The sequence below is a fragment of the Rhinolophus sinicus genome, chromosome 12, assembly GCF_057876585.1.
Source record: "Rhinolophus sinicus isolate RSI-liver-muscle chromosome 12, RSI-T2T, whole genome shotgun sequence".
Classification (NCBI taxonomy): Eukaryota; Metazoa; Chordata; class Mammalia; order Chiroptera; family Rhinolophidae; genus Rhinolophus; species Rhinolophus sinicus.
This window is the reverse complement of record NC_142512.1, coordinates 10,014,323-10,026,674: the sequence shown is the minus strand read 5'-3', so window position 1 is coordinate 10,026,674 and position 12,352 is coordinate 10,014,323. Positions and strand designations below refer to the sequence as shown.

Below are 12,352 nucleotides of genomic sequence, written 5' to 3'. Positions count from 1 at the left end.
TCTTTGATAACTCGTATTTACTATCATTCATCTGAAGAGCAGCCATTTAGTTTAACAAGACCCAGCCTGTGTGTGTGCTGGCTGCCAACATACAATGTTTCTGAATGTGCCACACACAAAACCCTCCATTTTTTTAAGGCAGTTAAAATATTTGTAATACACATAGAGACTAACTGACAGCAAATAAAAGGAACAATGACATTTATTCCATTATTTTAATTTTTCCTTGTGCTTTGAGGTCTTTGTGGGTAAGAAAACACAGGTAAGTCTTGAAATCATAAGACTATAAGTGTCACTTATATGACTTTGGGCAATTACTTAACTAGGGTGAATTTTAGTTTCAGTATCTTCAAGTATTTCACATCATAGGGTGTAAAGGTCTTGAATAATGGCTTACCCAAAGATATCCTCATCCTAATCCCTGGAAGCTGTGAATGTTAATTTATTTGGCAAAAAAAAAAAAAAAAAAAAAAAAAAAAAGCTTTGCAGCTATGACTAAATTAAAGATTTCAAGGTGGGGATATTATCCTAGATTATATGGTTGGACCCTAAATGCCATCACATGTATCCTTATAAGAGGAAAGCAGAGGGAGACTACACCACAGAAGAGGAGATGACAGTGTGAAGACAAAGACAGAGATTGGAGTGATGCTGCCACACGCCAAAAAATGCTGGCAGCTGCCAAATGCTAGAAGGGACGAGGAACAGATTCTTCCTCAGAATTCACTGATACTGATTTCAGACTTCGGGCCTCCACAACTGTAAGAGAATAAATTTCTGTTTTAAGTCACCAGGTTTGTGGTAATTTGTTATGGCAGCTACGAGAAACTAATGCACATATATTATATACAAAATATATACATATATACACACATATACATATACATACAAGTATGCACAAAGCACCTTTTAGGATCTGACACACAGGACTTCAGTTATTAATAGCATTGTGATCGCTCAGTCGTATTTATCTGAAACGTAGCAGTTTGCCTATGATATTAAAGCTAAAAAAATAACCTTTTCTTTAGATCTTATTGATTCCTAGGGTTTTCTAAGAATAAATCATAGGCATAATACCACCCCTTTTATTTATTTACACAAATGGAAATAGTTGTGTTACTATTTTGTTTATTAAACTACCCTGAAAATGTTCAACTTCAATATTCAGCATTAGTAAAACATTATCACACACCAATAATTTATTTTCTACTATATTGTAATATATAGCATGTTATATTTACATCAATAAAATAATATGCTTTCTCCCTAATTTCACACACACACACACACACACACACACACACACACGTGCACACACACACACGTGCACATGTGGATGCTGTTGGAGAGGAACATAGCAAAGGAGTGGCAGAACTGGTACCCTTTGAGTGACTGACTAACAAGCTTTAAGAAGAAGAATCATGGTCAGTGATCAGACCATGAATTCATGATGACAGAGCTATCGTAGCAGGGTGCAGCCATGCACATGGGTGCCCTCAGTGGCCTGAGGATAACAAGGTCACAAGAAGATTCTGGAATATTGGGTCAGGCCACCACATGGACATTGAAGTCACCTAGAACTTCTGCAGAACTGAAATAGCAGGAAGACTCTAGCCAAAGTCTTGAGTGAATCGATGGGAGTGAGCAGGGAGTCAGCAGATGAGAGCAAGAAGAGAAGAAGAAGGTGGTATAGCTATTTAGCATCAAAGGAGAACATCACAGGGAACGGGAGTCGCCATCCAGGAGCAAGGTGACGAGCGGTGAAGACACAGCCTCACCTTTGGATCTCGAGCTACAAGAGGTGTGGGAGAATGAGCAGCATCAAGGGGAAGAGCGTTTTGGGGGTAGATCTGGTGTCATGCAGGGAGTCCGGCGGGGTCTCTGCTCCCGCTCCCCACATAAGAACGCAGGATATGGTGAGGCCAAAAAGGAACACCCACGGAGCCATAAGTAGGGGAATCATACCACTATATTCTCGCTGGCGGCATCCACCTCTCTGCAATCCGCTCTTGCTAGCTCAGCCACCATCTTCTTGCTAGCCCCCATTTTATGCTAGCGTAGCCACAGCAGTTATATTAGTGGCCAATGGCTCACTGGTTACAGCTGACAGCCAACTAGCCACAGCTGATGGCCATCCAATCACAGTTGATGGCCATTTACTACCTGAGCCAGCACCTTTCTATGTGAGGCCGAGAGCCTGGAAACTACTTTCTGGGGCTCTGTCCCAACATCTGGTCTTACTTAAAACAAGGATGGATGGGAATATTAGTGAAGAGGGTGATGTAGAAAAGCTCGTTAGTCAGGAGAGGTATTGTTTTCATTGTTCCTTTCACAGAAGACAGGATGAAAAGTGGTATCTGACTATATTGCTTATGGTTTGGGACAGAGCAGTGAGGTAAGAGGTTGGCAAGAGGAGGGAGGAACCACAGAGAACGTGGAAAGGATGCATAGATGGCAAAAGGGGCATGGCTGGAGTCCTCGGGACAATGGAGCAGGAGGGGCTCAGTTCCCACAAGACGGATGTGCCTGGTTGGCAGGTCAGGAAGTGCTTTCTTCTTCCTTGTACCCAGGGAAATAGACAAGAGTGGAAGTGAGAATAGCTGACATTCAAGAGGAGGTGGAACCCAAGACCTGGAGGCCTGGCTGGTCCTGTCCAGTGTTGAGCTGAGCTGTTGCCTGCTTTTACCTACATCTCCATAATGGTCTCCTTAATTCCTCTCTCCATCCTTCCTTGCTCTATCCCTCTCACTTACCCTCAGCGGTATCTTCCTAGTCAGCAAATCAAGTCATATTACTAAAACCCTCTGCCTACCCTACCCCCCTTCAAGCAGTGGATCCTAAATCATTCATGGGTGCTGAACCCATTTCTATGTGTATTTCTCAGGTTGCCAGCTTTCATTTTCTGCACAGACTTTGCACATTTGGACCTTGTACCTGTAATAATATGTCAGACATGGCACTCACCTTCTCACAGGAGAATTTTTATTTTTTTCCATCCGAGGCATCACATTGAAAGTAAGCCTTCCCTCCATCCTCCAGAGCTAGTGAGCACAGCCACAGGCCGCTCCTACACACTGTGCTTTGTTCAGAGTCCATTCTCTCTCTCTTGCCTCCTCAGTGTGGAAGTGGACAGAACAGGGAGGGTCTGCCGACAGAGGAGGCAGCAGCCAGGGATGCAGAGGGGGTGGCGAGAAGGAAGGAGCCCGGTCATTTGAGAGCTTCCAGGCAGCACTCAAGGACTGAGGGTGCCAATTGGCAGTGGCCTGGGTGCTTGAAGTGAGGGACTTCAGGTCTGTAACTCCATCTTGTTAGAGGGCTTTTTAAAAAATATAAAGTTGAGTTGGTGCATGAGAGCAAATTACTGCTCAGAGACAAGTGCTCAAAATTGAGCAAGACTTATATTTCTCTCTGTTTCAGAGAGCCTGATAAACTACTACCGTTTCTCTACTGACTTTGAAAAGTTTTGAGGTTTGAAAGAGTCATCTTTATAATTAATACAGCATGAGCACAGCCACCACAGAGAACCCTGTTATGATGGGTCTATCCAGTCAAAATGGTCAGCTGAGGGGCCCTGTGGTGGCCCCAGGGGAGGGGACACAGAGACACAGCAACGGATGAACCGACTGAAAAACACCCACTTGATCAGTAAAAGCACTGATCACACGCGGCAGCAAGCGGAGCGTCTGACCAGCACTGTTAAACCTGGTGATAATTGGAAAAAAACTTTAAAACTCCCTCCAGAGGATCAAAGAATCAAAACTTCAGAGGTGACCTCCATGAAAGGAAATGAGTTTGAAGAAGATTGTTTGCAACAGGAGTTACTGATGGGAATTTTTGAATGGGGCTGGAAAAAGCCATCTCCTGTTCAGGAGGAGAGCATTCCCATTGCTTTATCAGGTATGGATATTTTAGCTAGAGAAAAAAAAAAAAATTGGACCAGGCAAGAACAGTGCCTCCTTCATTCCCTTACTTGAATGGCTGGACCTGAAGAAGGATGATATACAAGCAATGGTGACTATTTGCACTAGAGAACTTGCCCTACAGATCAGTAGAATTGGCGTCCAGAGTCCAGGTCAGAAAACACAGGGGAGGGGCCAAAGTGATGATGACTACAGGAGGAACCAATTTAGGGATGACATCATGAGGCTTAATGACTGTGCACTTGGTGAGAGCTACTCCTGCGAGAATCCTGGATCTTATTGAGAAAGGAGCAGCAAAGGTTCATCATGTCCAGATGATAGTATTGGATGAGGCAGGTAAGTTGCTATCACAGGATTTTGTGTGGAGAATGGAGGATATTAGTCTCATGCCACCTAAAACCAGACAGTTTTTATCATATTCCGCTACTTTCCCTCTTAGTGGACAGAAGTTCTTGAATTCCCGTTTGCAGAAACCCTGTGAGAGTATCCTGATGGAGGAGCTAACGTGGAAGGGAGTGAACCAGCACTACTACGCCTATGTAGGTAGCTCAGCGCCAAAAAGTACGCTTTTCTTCAGGCTTCAGATAAACCAGTCCATCATTCGCTGTAACTCCTCGCAGCAAGTTCAATTGCTAGCCAAGAAGATTTCTTAACTGGGTTATTCTCGCTTCTATATCCATTGAAAATGAGGCAGGAACATCGAAATTGTGTGTTTCATGATTTCCAAAATGGCTCATGCTGCAGGATTGTTTGCCCTCCCTGTCCCCTCCCCCCAAGGTACTGATATACAGGCTGGGGATGTGGTAATAAACTTTGATTTCCCAAAGCTGGCAGAGACTTATCTCCATCGTATTGGAAGATCGGGTCGCGTTGGTCATGTTGGCTTAGCCATCAGCTGGGCCACATGCGATGATCTCTTCAACCTGAAAAGTATTGAGGAACAGCTGGGAACATAAATTAAACTTATTGCAAGCAACACTGACAAGAGCCTATATGTGCCAGAATACTACAGTGGGCCTGAGGAAGATGAGAAGAAACCTTGACAAGCATACTTTGTCTGGCTACAGAAGGCTCCTTCCGATCTGTGACATCGAGTTGGGGGGATGCGCTTCTCTTTGTAGCGTTTTCATCTTTTATTTTGGAACTATGAAGATTTAAAAGAGCTCGGACTTTTTCTTTCTTTCTTTCTTTTTAACTGGTAAAGAGATAAAAGCTGAAGAAAAGGAATTTACCTTTTTTGTTCCATTTGCGCTATGTGCTGACTACTAGTTGCACTTACTGCTGGTTTTAAAAAAAATGTTTTCTGAGGAAGGCGGACAAGGAAGAAAGAGAAAGGAGAGCAGGGGAGAAACCCTAAAAAGAGAAGAATCTTGATGAGCACACATGTTTGTCTACGATATCAAAATTCCCCAACAGCTGTCTCTTGAGTACATTTCAACTGCTCCCTGATGACTCATCCAATTTTTTAAGCCTGAAGAGTTTATTACTTATTTGTGTGAAGTGCCTTATGCTATGAGACCATTTAGAATATCATCTTTTAGACACACAGCCCAAGGGATCAACAATAGAAATTCTTTCTTTCCTTTTCATTTTTTGATTTTTGTCTTTTCATTTTGCTCTCAAGTTGAAGTCTTGTCCCTTTATACCCTATACTCAAGCTCAGGGCTGGAAGATGAAATGTATCAGTAATATTAAACACCATTTTCTTTTTCTTTATGTGGAGGAGTTGATATGCAACTCTAATTCATCTGCAGTTTTTAAAAATGAAACAATCCCAAGTAAAACCTTCTTCGTTCAGGTTGAGTAGATGCATTATTGTCTCTCCCAAAGGGAAGACATGACAGACCTTTGGGTTCCAGAGCAGAACACTGAAGACTGGTTCACATACAGCTCCATTAGCATTTGTGGCACTTGACATGTAGAAATGTCAACCGTGACCCTCTTTCCTATGTGGCAAAGCGTGTCCCATAGAAAATTGGGTGTGTATACTTGTGTCAACTTTGTAAATAAGTTTTTTTTTCTGGATATATATATACATGCATACATATATATATACACACACACACGAGGTCTGACAATTAAGTTCGTGAACTTTCCACTGCTCACTTAAACATGTGTATAAATGTATGTGTGTGTATATATATATATGAAGGTTGCTGGGATTAAAGGGATTAGAGTGATTGTAAGAGCAGCTAAAGATGAGAGGATCTCAGTTTTCCACAACAGTAAATTCTAAAAAGTACTCTGGCCTCTTACTGTAGAGAGTAGACCTCTGGGGACCCTATGTCGGAAAAGGGACCCAGTAGTCTGGGATTCACTGTTTGCTGCCACACCGTCTCATCTGATACCTTTGGAGGAGGCCTGCCAGAGGGAGCAAAGAAGTTTCAAACACCTGTAATTATAGGTGTTATTTTTGAGAAGCTCTCTGATTTTGCTTCTCCCCTCTTTTTAAAAGTTTAAGGAACTTTTCAAGTTTGGCAACAGGAGACAAAAGTTAATCTGACTTGTAGTGTGGGAATTCAATTGATTGGTAGTGTCTGAGGAGCACAGGAGGTCGGACAGTTAAGTTCGTGAACTCATCCTAGAAAAAGTGCTACATACCTCATTGCTGAATATCACTATGGTCACCTTCAAAGTGCTCCCCTTGGGAAGCAATGCACTGATGCCAGCGCCTAGTCTACCCTTCAAAGTCATTTTGGAACTCTTTTTCTGGAATGGCCATCAGAGCTGTCATCGTATTACCCTTGATGTCCTGAAGGTCAACAAAATATCTTCCTTTCAATATTTCCTTTATCTTTTGGTAAAGAAAGAAATCATTGGGGGCCAGATCAGGTGAGTTATTTGTTTACTGGCTAAGAACTCCATCACAGACAGTGCCATGTGAGCTGGTGCATTGTCATGATGCAAGAGCAATGAATTACTGACAAAAAGTTTAGGTCATCTAACTTTGTCACGCAACCTTTCAGTACTTCCAAATAGTCAACTTGGTTAACTGTCCAGTTGGTACAAATTCATAATGAATATTCCCTCTGATATCAAAAAAGGTTAGCAACAGTGTTGCAATAAGTTCAAGATCTTAATTGTCAGACCTGGTATGTATAAAGCATGGATTTGCATTTTAGAATATCAGCCAGTTCCAGCTTTGGTAAGGTTAGCAATTCTGGAGCTTACTTTCTGTGGGTCACCTTCTATACTGTGTAAGTGTATTGCCCTCTGCCCACCTTGATACATAAAATTGCAGGAATGGGCAACCCCTCAGGGATGTTAACATTCATGCTGCAGAAAGCTGCTTGCCATCCCCTTTGTTACAAGAATTATTTGTCATTTGGCATTGTAAATTGCTGGCAAACACTTTACAGTCAATAGAGTTGTTTTAAATTGTGCCCCTCCCAACATGCTTGATCTCCAGGCAAAAGGAATGAGATGAATCAAAACCAGTGAACTTCAAAATAAAAAAAAGTTTTAAATTCCTTTTTAATTCGGTGTACAAGGAGGCATCTAGGGTAAAAAACAAATAAATAAAATTAAACTTTGTTTAATTTCCATATCCCATTGTTTTCCAGAACCCTAAAATATTACAGGATAAATCCTGCATATGCTTTCATGCTTAACTTATCTGGATAATGTAATCAATTATTCAAGGTTGCTTTTTTTGACTGTCTAGGTGTAAGCAAAAAGTGTTTGTACTCACCCAAAATTCCTTGAGGTTCAAAATCCTGCAGATGCCTCCTGATCAGACATAGCCGTAACTCCCTAATAACTATAGCCGGAGCTGCACAGTACAAACCCCCAAAGAGAATAAACTCGTTTATTTGGTGTCCAAGCCACACAGGTTCTTCTATCCAGACAATGTTGGCTACTACATACAAGCCCTAATTAAGGAAGTAACTTTTTCCAGGGAGGGGGAGAGAATTTAAAAGGCATCAACTTTTGACCAAAAAGTCTTGCCGTACTGATGCCGCTCTGTCTCTTTCTCTCTCACCTCTGGCAAGATAAGAGGAATCATTCATTATAGAAGAAAAGCAAGAAAGGCATGTAAGTGCAACTTTGCATCTCGCTAGAGAGCCTGGGTGGCTAAACAAACAGCGCAGTCCTCACTGCCATCCTCAGGCTGTGTCTGCTTGGTGTCACATGCCTGAGGGTCCCTCCGAAAGCACAGACTTTAACTGAAAATATTACTGAAATACAGCATCTGATGAGGAGGGTCCCTGAAGCTGTCTGGGACACCGCTAATTGGACAGCCTTACACTGGTGGCTGTCCAGTTTGGGGCTTGACTCTTGAATAGGAACACTTAAATGGAAAGATGCTCTAAGGACTAGGTCAAAGCCTAGTCTCTCTCCCACTCTTTTTTTTTTTTTTAATCCCCCCTCCCAATAAGGAGCATTGGCTACTATTGGAAATTGTTTTCGTGTTCTTCCAGTGTTGGGTGTTTATTTTAAGTAATGGTAATATTTTTTTCCAGTGGTTCACTTAGGTGAAAGCGATTCCCTATTTTTAATATTTAAATAGCATCCAGCTCGTGGTTTAGCCTGTGGTTGGTTGTATAGTTGTGCAATAGGTTATGGACTGTTGTTACACATCTTGCTGCTTCTAGGCCTATTTTGTCTTTCTCTTCCCATACATTCTGGTGGAGAAATTTTCTTGCCTTTCCCTGAGGAATGGAATAAATTTATTCCAAAATGGTCTTCCATGGGAAGAAGTAAGGGCGAAGGAAACCTAAATATGTCTCTAAATTATTTGCAAGTTGGCCCTGCATCATAGTATTGGTTGGCCTCAAAGGCTGGGAGGAGGAGAAGCAACTGGTTATCAATATTTATTTTCAGAATGAGATGGAAGAATCTTTCCTTTGCCATCTGCTTTGAGTTTGTTACCATCATGCTTGTGTTAGAACCAGACAACCCAGCACAAAGCCTTGAGTAAAAATTGTTGGAATCAAAACATCTCATTCTGATTACTTGTTTTAATACTTTTTTCGTTTTTCTTTCTTTTTTTTTTTAACAGGTGTGGGAGGGAGGTTATTGCGCCCCAAAAGGGAGGGTGTCTGCATTAAGGATTTAAAAGAAAACTTTGGAAACTCATCACCTCATCAGAAACTGCCCTTAGGCACACTCCTGACCTCATAGATGAGAAACAAAAGGTGACATAAATCCTTGGGAATTAAGTCATGTTATTCTAATTTGCTACTTTTTTCAACATTCTATGTATCTTAAAAATTGTTATTGTAGAGTCATTTTCTGGCAAAATACCTTTGTCAAGCAAAACATTGGCCTCCTGAGAGCTGAAGTCAGTCAACTTTTTGGTGAACTTAAGTGGACTTTGGGAAGCTTGTATTATAGTTCAACTTTCTATCCTTAAAGGTAGTTTTTTAAAACTATCAAAGAAAATCCACTCTCCTGATCTAAAAACTTGTCTTTGGGGTAAAGTGACCAAAGAAGAGTTTGTGATCAGGGGCAGCTAGCCAGACACTGGAGCTCTGCCCTGCCACAGCTGACAGATTCCAACAGAAGTGTATTGAAATTCTCCAGAAGACAATACTGGGCAGGGCAGGGAGGGGACAGGGGTAGGTTATTAAGATGCAGGCTGCTGTATTTTAATCAATGATTGTGGGGGTGGACACCTGGAGAAAACAAAGTCACTGCTCCCTTTTTTGAAATAAAACTAAAACTTGAAAACATTTTTTGTTCAATAAAAATGGGATAGGATTTCAATGTCCCTTGCCACCAAGGACCAGTTCCACTGAGAAGCGAACAGTGGGGACTCAATATTTTGAAAACATTTCAGGAAAGGAAAAATTGGCTTTCTGTTAATTGGAAAGTGTCCCCGTGGGCTCTGTCTTTGTAGGGATATGTTACGTTTTACGTACACAGATGGACCAGAGTCTCTGCTGAATTTATAAAGTTCGGAAAAGATGCCTGATGAAACCTTGATTTTTGTTAATTTATCTCAAAAGCCCACTGGAACTCAAAAAAAAAAAAGTTTTTATATTTTATGCAACATTTTCATTATTTATATTAAAGGAAGGGCCTTCATATCTGTTGGGGCCACTAATTCACCAAGTGCCAATGTTCCCCAGACATAGTTTCAGCATCACATTTTTGGTAATTCCCTCCTCATTTTTGTGAGTCTGTCTCCCTTCACAAGCTTCTATAGGCTTGATACCATGGCTTGTTTATCTTTGTATCCCTCGTACCTAATACAACACATGGAAGACCTTCATGAAATTGTTGAATGAGTGGGAGAGTGAGAGAGGGATAACTGAATATGAGTTAGCCTCAAAGAAGTGAACTTTTTTTTTTTTTTGAGCCACACGAAAGAAAGGGTATTACTGTTTGTTGACTATGAGATAGAGTCAGATCAGTGAACTCAGTTTAGAGGTAAAAACAGCTCATATCTGATGATATTACTAATTAAATGCAGGAGCTTCAAGAACTGCAAAAAGCCAAACAGTAAATCCTCTAAGGACTGCATCGTTTTAAATTTATGTTTACAACTGAAGTCAGCCACACCTCTTTGGGCTGACCCTAAAATAATTCTTTTCTAAAAAAGTCACAGTATCCTGGCACTTGACAATAACACAAGAGCCCTGAGCATCTGTTTGTTTTGATAGGAGCTGAATCAATTCTTTTTTAATGAACACAAAGCTCTCCATAGGTCTGGGGGTTTTATTCCGCTGTTTTCTGAATCTCTCAAAGCTCACCTTATGAAATTTTGGTGAGACCTGTTCCACTCCCTCCTTGGCCTGGACACCTCCTTCAGGGCCTTGCTAACCAGGGAGCTTGGCTTCCTTTCACTTGTTTTGTATCCCAGGGCAGAGGTGTGCTGGACCGGCGCCCACATCCGTGTACTGGAAACAACACACAACTCTCACAGGCCAGTCCCTGCCTGATAGGACTTGAATTCTGAGACGATAACAACAGCTGAAGCACAGCAGGGCCTGGAGACCCTCGATTTGTTTCCTGAAGTATGGCAGACATTTAACCACTCCCTCCACTGCAAGAAGGAACAGGCAGCGGAGGGATGATTGCAGAGAAGGTAGCCCTTCCCAGCTCCGGGGTGAGTGGGTCCTGAACTGGTACAGTGCAGCAGGTTGGCACCGGGCCATAACCTCCACACTCAGTCCTCTCCAGGTGACCTGAGATGCTACTTTCCCAGCCAAGAAACCTGGCGTGTCAGCCGGGCAGCTGGCAAGTGGATACCAAGGCTGTCACTGGCAGAGAACTTGAAAAGATGCAACCAGTACTTTGTGATTGCCACCTGATCAGACGTACCTGTACCTACCTACCTGCACTCCTGGGCCCATTTGCTCAACTATACCAGAGATTATAGAGAAAAGTAGAGAGGAGAATGGGTTCCTTCTTCTCTGGCAGATTTCAATACATGAGATGGATGATGATAAATGGACGAGGAGTGGTGAAATCACCCCTACCACCCCGATCCCCTATGTGTTCAATGCTCTAGGCACAAAGTCAAAAAAATTAAGAGGTGTGGCTTTTCCTCCACAAACTCTAGAACTCTGAATATTGAGATCATCTGATTTATAAGAGCCTCATGCTGCCTGAGCATTCCAAAAGAAAGGCATAATTTCTGATAGTGTTTCCCCCAAAATAAGACCTAGCTGGACCATCAGCTCTAATGCATCTTTTGGAGCCAAAAATAATGTAAGACTGGGTATTGTGTTATATTATATTAATTATATTATATTATAAAGGCCAGGTCTTATAATAAAATAGCACCAGGTCTTATATTAATTTTTGCTCCAAAAGACACATTAGAGCTGATTGTCCGACTAGGTCTTATTTTTGGGGAAACACAGTAATACGCAAATTACTCATCCTGGGACCAGTTCAATCCAATGGTTCACCATTGTGTTTCTGCCAGCCATGGGCTGAGTGAGGCAAGGAGCTGCGTCTTTACTCAGTTTTGTATCCCTGGAACTTGATACAGTATCAAGCAGCGTGTGCTTAACAGACACCTGAAATTCAATTCCTCAGAATTGAGTCTGGAACTCAACAGGGGCTTTCAGGGAAGGTGGAACCTCCCACTGCCACATGAGGCCCCTCCGTCTTGAAGTGGGTCACCCTACATATGGGGACAGAGCCCCAAAGAGCAGTTTCCAGGCTCTCGGCCTCACATAGAAAGGTGCTGGCTCAGGTAGTAAATGGCCATCAACTGTGATTGGATGGCCATCAGCTGTGGCTAGTTGGCCGTCAGCTGTAACCAGTAAGCCATTGGCCACTAATATAACTGCTGTGGCTACGCTAGCAGTAAATGGGGGCTAGCAAGAAGATGGTGACTGAGCCTGCAAGCGGTGCAGTGAGGGTTGCAAACAGTGTGGCTCCTGCTTCCTGTGTCTCCAACTCAGCCGCCAGCGAGAATATAGTAATATGACTCCCCTACCTATGGCTCCGTGGGTGTTCCTTTTTGGCTTCAC

At 42.3% G+C, this 12,352-nt stretch overlaps 1 pseudogene; it reads left to right on the top strand.

Annotated features, from left to right (window-relative positions):
* The first annotated feature begins 3,501 nt into the window (after positions 1-3,501).
* LOC109460125 (putative ATP-dependent RNA helicase DDX6 pseudogene) lies at positions 3,502-4,963 on the top strand (annotated as a pseudogene).
* The last annotated feature ends 7,389 nt before the right edge of the window (positions 4,964-12,352 follow it).